The 8,364-nt window shown below is 44.4% G+C and overlaps 1 protein-coding gene across 4 annotated transcripts in view; it reads right to left on the reverse strand.

Annotated features, from left to right (window-relative positions):
• Positions 1–1,978, reverse strand: part of pcbp3 (poly(rC) binding protein 3) — a 50,975-nt gene extending 48,997 nt beyond the window's left edge. For all 4 annotated transcript variants that reach the window (XM_061226826.1, XM_061226825.1, XM_061226824.1 and 1 more), the window contains exon 1: positions 1,768–1,978. The gene's annotated coding sequence lies outside the window, so the exon portion shown is untranslated. The remainder of the gene's footprint in view (positions 1–1,767) is intronic.
• Between the last annotated feature and the right edge of the window lie 6,386 nt (positions 1,979–8,364).

Here is an 8,364-nt window from a genome sequence, read left to right on the forward strand (position 1 = left end):
CAGCACACACAGGATTACACACACAGCACACAGGGGGGGAGACACACACAGCACACACAGGGACACAGCACACAGGGGGGAGACACACACACAGCACACACAGGGACACAGACACAGCACACACAGGGGGGAGACACACACACAGCACACACAGGGACACACACACAGCACACACAGGGGAACACACACAGCACAGACAGAGACACACACAGCCCACAGGGGGGGGAGACACACACACAGCACACACAGGGACACAGTACACAAGGGGGAGACACACACACAGCACACACAAGGACACAGACACAGCACACACAGGGGAACACACACAGCACACGCAGGGACACACACACAGCACACACAGGGGAACACACACAGCACACACAGGGATACACACACAGCACACAGGGGGGGAGACACACACAGCACACACAGGGACACACACAGCACACAGGGAGGAGACACACACATAGCACACACAGGGACACACACACAGCACACAGGGGGGGAGACACACACACAGCACACACAGGATACCTGCCAGAGAGTCTCAATTCACCCAACACCCAAGTCCAGTACAATTAAATCAAAACTTCTTCTGACTGAACCACTGCTTTTTGTGCAGTGAAATGCGTTATATAAAAACATACAGGAAAAAGCATGAGAGGACTTGAAATAAAATCAACAAAGGAAGCTTCCATCTTCAACTCTAGAATCTCTCGACAGCACATACAACAACAGCAAGTGCCACTGTGCACCCGGCAGAACCAGCACCAGCGCGGTCGGAAAGCAGCTCCGGTCGACACACAGATGCATCACGATACGACTCTAATCACGACAGGAAACATGATAAACAGATTATCCCGATATTATAGGCCAGGATTACACAGGCGAGTGCTTTTAAACCACACTGCCGAGATTACCTGTGAAATCCCCTTCTATTGGAGCTCAGATGATGTCTAAAAAGATGTCGGAAAAAATAATAAAGTTTTGAAATTAAATCATTCAAGGCCTCCGACAACACTCCTCCTCGGTTAAGTGAAACGCAGGACATCTGGATCGTGAGGTAAGCAGTTTTTATATTTTTGTTTCTTCCCACAGCCCATAATACTTTATGGGCCCTGTGATGTTTGAGTTACGCAGCCGAAAGCTCACTTGATTCTATTAGGCCGGTTACAACAGTAATGACCTCTTTGTGCAACGTCATGCTCTTCTTTTTTTTTCTCCTGCTTTTGCAAACTCAACATTTGGAACTAGCACATGCTGACACGACCATATCTATAAATAATTTTGCAACAACAGAAAGAAGTAATCAATCACAAAAGCAAACATAACCTAAAAATTGCTTGCAGATTATTCTTTTTAAAAAACAGACAGGCCATCAAAACTATTTGTAATCTTGCAGTGATTTCTTTCCATCACTGTCCATTTCTAACACAGCCATCCATCTCTGTTTCCACTGAACTTTTCTCTCACGCAGACTGTAAGAGAGGGGGCACGGGGCAGACTCTCTGTGAAAGAAAACCATCCCCCTCTCAGACCCCCCCATTCTAATCCTCCTCTTCCCAAACACACACACACACACACACCCCGCCAGAGAGACACGCGACTGGAGGGATGACTTCAAAGAGAGGAGCCGAACATGTTCACACAGGAAAGAGAAAAGAGAAAAGGATAGAGAAGGAAATAGAAATTAAAAGAGAGAGAGAGAGAGAGAGCTTTCCAGCACTGAGGCAGTCTGGCTGTTGTTGTTTTCTGGAGAGGTCTTACCTGCGTGCTGGGGAGAGGTGGGGTGGAGAGGTGAGGAGAGTCAGGAGGGCACAGGACGGTCCGTCAGGAACGGGAGGAGGACGGGAGGAGGAGAGGAGGGAGCAGAGAGGAGCAGGGAGGAGAAAGGGGAGCCAGAGGGGGGAGAAGAGACGCCGCACGCCTCTCTCTTTCTCTCTCTCCCTTTCTCTCGCTCACACACTCACATGCAGACGCCAACACCTGCACTCACTCAAATACCAGGCACAGGAACAAGCAGTCACATCTACACACGCTCCAGTACAGCCAGGAAAGCCACAACTCCCCGCCCACTCCCTCCCGGGAGCCAATCGGCCGTCACCGAACTGCATCGCCGGCAGCCAATCGCAGGCTAGGCAGCCGGTGCCTTGCCTCAGCCAATAAGTGCAATCGCTCATATCCAATCGGAATAATTACCCAGGGAGCAGCGTGCAGCTTCCTCCTGAAGGACAGACGAACCGGTGCACTTAGCCAATAAATGTGATTTAAGACCGCAACAGACATTAGAGTAATTAGATTTCAAAGCACTTAACCCAGCAGAATAACACTGCATGCCTCGCTGCAGAACTGCCAGCGCCTCGCAACAGAGAGGGTGAATTCACTGAGCGGTCACTAGCACATCACAAGACGTAATATGTATATATAAATGTGTGTGTGTAGAAAGTGCAATTTATCAATAGGTTTCTAAGAATGTTTACCCTGTAGAATTCAGTGATATGAGAATGATTCATTTTCATAATGGAATGGCCTGTGGGTTCTGGAGAGGGTTCCCAGCTTGACAGCTCTGCCGATGTCTCGGTTTGATGGATGATCGATAGAAGCTGTCAAACTGAAAAATGGAAAGCTTGTCGCACAGTCTTTTCTTCCTCTGTGTGAACCAATGTATCAGTGTCTGAGTAAAATAAAAACGCATTTAGACTGTGTATAAACGGCTAATTGCAGCATGTTATTAGTCGACTTTACGGATGCAACCGAAAGTAAAATCTCTCAGAGGCTCACGGGGGAGTTGAGATGATTACACCTCAAAGAAAGTGGGAAACTACAGCCCTGGGATTGCTTACTGCTCCCCAAAAAGAGGAAAGATCTACAGCTATTTACTCAGTAATCCTCTGCTACAAAATGCTACGAGCTTCTTTCAAACATTAGCCCAAGCACATGCAGAGTCCCTTTCCAGGAGGTCATGACTGAAAGGTTTACACTGTCCAACAAGGAGTCATCTCATTTTCTGTCCGATTTGACACCCTTCAAAAAGAAACGTCAGCACAAGCTGTGTCGATTTGTGGCAAGAATCCCAAGACACAAGCTCTTGCTGTTTAGCATACACAGAACATCACAGATCTGTTGTTGTTTTTCTTTTCTTGTGACCTGGATGGGAAAAGCCTATTAAGCATTTATGCGGAAGGGGAAGCCATGTCGTTCTGAGTATACACTCTGTCTGAGAGTACTAGAGGCATGGTTGGGTGTTCAGATTCTGCTAGGAACCATAAACCTGACACAGAAAGCTGAGGGGAACCCCTTCCCTGATGCACACAGGGACAGAACCCCGTCCACCTCTCATTAGCACCTGTAAAGTTACACAGCTGCTGTCACAGAATGGAGGGGGACTGTCAGACCATCCTGTTCAAGCATTCCACAATCCCAGATTCTATCTTCAGATGTGGCTTTAAAGGGACTCTACAGCCCATCAGATGCTGACATGGGTTTACTGCTTTACGCGAAGCCCTTGAGCTTCATGATTCAACTGTCATCTTTTGCAAAGCACAGTTCACGCAGAATTAGCCAGTGGATGACAAGGGGCAAAATGTTGCCAAAATATCTGCTTTAGAAACAGACAAGATAATGGCTGTGGGCAAGTCAAAACTGCAGTGAAGTGAGACAGAATTAGAGAGCTACTGCAGCAAAGGGGAGAGTAGGCCCCATGGTGAGAGCAGGGCCCATGGTGAGAGTAGGCCCCATGGTGAGAGTCGGGCATATGGTGAGAGTGGACCCAATGGTGAGAGTAGGCCCCATGGTCACATCAGGCCCCATGGTGAGAGTAGGCCCCAGGTGACAGCAGGGCCCATAGTCACATCAGGCCCCATGGTGAGAGTAGTTCTCATAGTCACATCAGGCCCCATGGTGAGAGTGGACCCCATGGTGAGAGTAGGCCCCATGGTGAGAGTGGACCCCATGGTGAGAGTGGACCCCATGGTGAGAGTAGGCCGCATGGTGAGAGTGGACCCCATGGTGAGAGTAGGCCCCATGGTGAGAGTAGGCCCAACGGTGATAGCAGGGCCCATGGTGAGAGTAGGCCCCATGGTGAGAGTAGGCTGCATGGTGAGAGTAGGCCGCATGGTGAGAGTAGGCCCCATGGTAAGAGTAGGGCACATGGTGAGAGTAGGCCCCATGGTGATAGCAGGGCCCATGGTGAGAGTAGGCCCCATGGTGAGAGTAGGGCACATGGTGAGAGTAGGCCCCATGGTGAGCGTAGGGCACATGGTTGTTGTGGCCCCAATGGGTCAGCTCTGCTGAAGGTGTACAAAATATTTTTCTTCTAGCAAAAACCTTTGCTATGTGCAAGTCCTAATGAAGTGTGGCATAACTTATAATAAATTGAATGATGTTTTATATATACGGTGATATGGTCCTACTGCAGATCCTGTTTTACACTCAATTTATCAATTCTTAATGCAAAATATTTCATCGGCATGCTTTTTACCATAGAATGATTGTTGGTGCCAGGGTAGTTTGAGTATCTCAGAAACTGCTGATCTCTTGGGATTTTCACACACACAGTTGTTTTTTCAGAGAATGGTGCGGAAAAAAAGAAAACATCCAGTGAGCAGCAGTTCTGCAGGCAAAAACATGTTGTTAATGACAGCTCAGAGGCGAAATGCCAGACTGGTCAAAGCTGACAGGAAGGTGACAGTAATGCAAATAACCACACATTACAACAGTGGTATGCAGAACAGCATCTCTGAACACACAACATGTCAAACCTCTAAGTGGATAGGCTACAGCAGCGGAAGTCTAATAAATACCTAATAAAGTGCTCAGTGAGTGTAGGGTGATATAGTCTTACTGCAGATTACGTTTTAAATGTAGGGTGATATGCTCATACTGCAGACGATGTTTTATATGTAGTACGATGTGGGTACGGTTCAAAAACACATTTGTGGCGAGGATGACTAACGCCATTGTTCATATCACAGGCGTCAGGCTAGCACATGGCTCATAAATAGCAGCATAGCCCATAAACACTGTTCCAGGTGTAGCAGCAGTGCCCATACACTGGTGAAGTGAGCATGCGTCGGATACCCTGTGGAGGCGAAGGTCTCGCTGTGATACACCACTGAGAGCTACTGAAGATGATCTTCCCCTCATTAAATATTTAAACCTGAGAGGCAGGACTTAAATGTCAAAAGCCTTGCAGAGGGGCTAGGGGACAGGGCAAAGAGGGAGATTGTTTTTCATCATCAAAATGGATGACATATAAATATAAAAACATCGTCTTTCAGATCACAGACCGCGCTGTTATATTTTATCGGAAACCCTATAGGTGTGTGGCATTTTAATAATTTTACCAAAGCAAGAGCATAATAATAAGAAGAAGAAAACAATATCTCATGAAAGCATGACTGATTAATTATTAAATGCTTGACCACTATTTGATATTAATAGTTGATATTAATATTATTAAAACAGGCAAAAAATTTCAGCAATTTCTCCCTCTCTGATGTTTTTTATAGGATTTTTTTTTCTTGCAAGGTTAGCTAGAAAATCTTTTTCAAATGGTTAGTAAAGTGCAATGCAATGAACTACATTGAAATCTCCTGTGAATTTCCTTCAATTTTTGCAGCGTAAAGAAAGATCTTTAGAAAATACACATGGTTTAGCACTTGCAGTCGCACTGGTTTTAATTATACTGTAGGTACATACTGTAGGAGGGGAGGGCGGTAGGGGGGTGTAAAAATGACCAAATCCACCAATCAATACAACGTAACTGACAATTTCTCTTTCAACTGAAACAAACACGATTTTCCATTTTAGCAACCTTACAACAGGAACACTAAAACTAAATAAATAAATAACACAGAACTACGTATGTGTTAAAAATCAACATGAGAAAGAAATGTAATGAATTTCTATGGAATTCCTGTTTCAAATAAAAAATACATTATACTACTTTGGTAAATGGTTGGCATTCATATACCGCCTTTATCTAAAGCACTGTACAATTGATGCTTCTCATTCACCCATTCGTACATACACACTCACACACCAACGGCGATTGACTGCCGGACAACTGCTCTTACCGCCTGAGCCAATGTCGGCCCGATACTTGATTTCACCATAAGGAAATACTAATTTATACAAGTCAAACTCTTAAAGGCAGATGATACAGAATTTTAGCCCTTGATGCGGCCCTTTGTTTACATACAAAAAACATATATGCCCCCATTCTCAACCTCGCTCGCTCCAAGATTATTCTGGCTGCAGATTATTCTGGCTGTTACAAAGACTGCAGTGTGAAAGCGCTGAGCTCAGAAAATCGCGGTCTAATATGATTCGTAAAACATCTGCTTTAGTAGTTGCTTTCCACACAAGCCATTTAGCTAGCTTTTTAACTGAGGTTTCTCGTGTTTGTATTTAGCTAAACATTGTTAGTGGTGACACTAGCCACTGCTAACATCAATCTGTCTCTATCCTGTCTGGAAGGAAGCGCAATTCTGTAACATAAGCACGCATACTCACAACACATCACTTCATGGTCACTTTTATTTTATCAGTCATATCAAGTCTTCTGAAAGTCTGGGAGGCTAGACATGGACTCCCTGCCCAGGAGAGGAAATAAGCCGGTAGAATTTCCCAAAAATATAAACAGTGGTACTGTGCAGTGAGACCCAGCTATCATGGCCTGCCAGCTGATATACATACAAACCATTCACTCACACACCTAGGGGCAATTTACACTCTTCAATCAGCCTAACCTGCATGTCATGGGGGAAACCAGACAAGATATCCAGAGTAAACCCACAAGGGAATGGGGAGATCAACTCCACACAGAAAGGCCCAGGCCAGGATGCAAAACCCAGAACCTTCTTAATGTGGGGCAACAGTGCTACCCACCGCATTGCATTATATTTCAGCCAATAGACGACATGGAAACATATTATTAAGCACACTGTGGAATAGCGCATTGAAAAATGGTTAAAAATTACAAATAAATCTTGGTTGGCAGCATGTATGACAGTGTGTAGCTAACATTTCACCTGTGCTTATTGGCATGGAGGGTTCTGTAACGTTCCAGTTGTAGAATCACAGATTTTCCGTAGCTGTGCCGGATGTGACAAGCACACAGCCATCATGCTGTTCCACCGCAATTATACCATAATGGCTGCAGATCTAATTAAACACTGAGGAGATATCCCACCACAATACTGAAATAAAACAGACTGCTTCAATGCAGTAACAAAGAACATAGCATTTCTGACTGCTCCCTGTTCCAAATATACCCTCAGTGAGCTCTTTATTATGTATTTATTAGACTTCTACTGCTGTCCTATCCGCTTAGAATCATGATGCATTGTGTGTTCAGAGATGCTCTTCTGCATACCACTGTTGTAATGTGTGGTTATTCTTGCATTACTGTGACCTTCGTGTCAGTTGTAAACAGTCTGGCTCTTCTCCTCTGACCTCTCTCAATAACAACAAGTTTTTGCCTGCAGAAGTGCTGCTCACTGGATGTTTTTAGTTTTTCACATCATTTTCTACAGACTCTAGAGACTGTTGTGCATGAAAATCCCAGAAGATCAGCAGGTTCTGAGATACTCAAAGCACCCTGGTTGGCACAAATAATCATTCCACCGTCAAAGACAGAGTGAGCTCACATTTCTATTCTGACATTCTATTCTATTCTATTCTAAACAGCTGAACCTCTTGACCATGTCTGCATGCTTTTATTTAATTGCTGCCACACAAATTAAATTTAAGTCTAAATTTAATGGCTGACTAAATATTTGCATTAACAAGGTACTGTACAAGTCTAACTAATACATTGAATGTATGTCACCCTTTACAATCTATGAAACAGATCAGCCAGTGATTAATATCTGGGGGCACAGAGGGTTTTTTACCCCTCCCATACCTGTTACTGGTTGATCACAAAAACATCACAGCGAGAGTGTAAGACATTTATATACGTTTCTTAGCCAAACGCAGCCTCCTTCATAAACAGATTCCACGCTGTGTGGCACTATATCAGCAGGACTGATATTCATTAAAGCACGACTCGTGTCAGCAGGCGACCTCTAGTGGCCAGTCACAGTAAGACGATCACCCTTCATTCAAAACTTTCCTGGTTCATTATAAAGATGTTGTCATAACATTTTGGTTGTTTATGAAAATCATATTTTAAATGTAGCCATTTTTTGGCTTTTATTATTGTTTGCTTTTTTTAATGCAGTTTGGAAACATATTTGTAATAATATGCTAAACAACAACAACAACAACAAAAAAACTGCTGTGAGCTTCTGCATCAAAGGCTTAAATAAGTGGTTTCTAAAGAAAGCCATTCCGAAAGTGAAATTAACAGCATTTTTC

This window comes from Conger conger, chromosome 17 (assembly GCF_963514075.1).
Source record: "Conger conger chromosome 17, fConCon1.1, whole genome shotgun sequence".
Taxonomy (NCBI): Eukaryota; Metazoa; Chordata; class Actinopteri; order Anguilliformes; family Congridae; genus Conger; species Conger conger.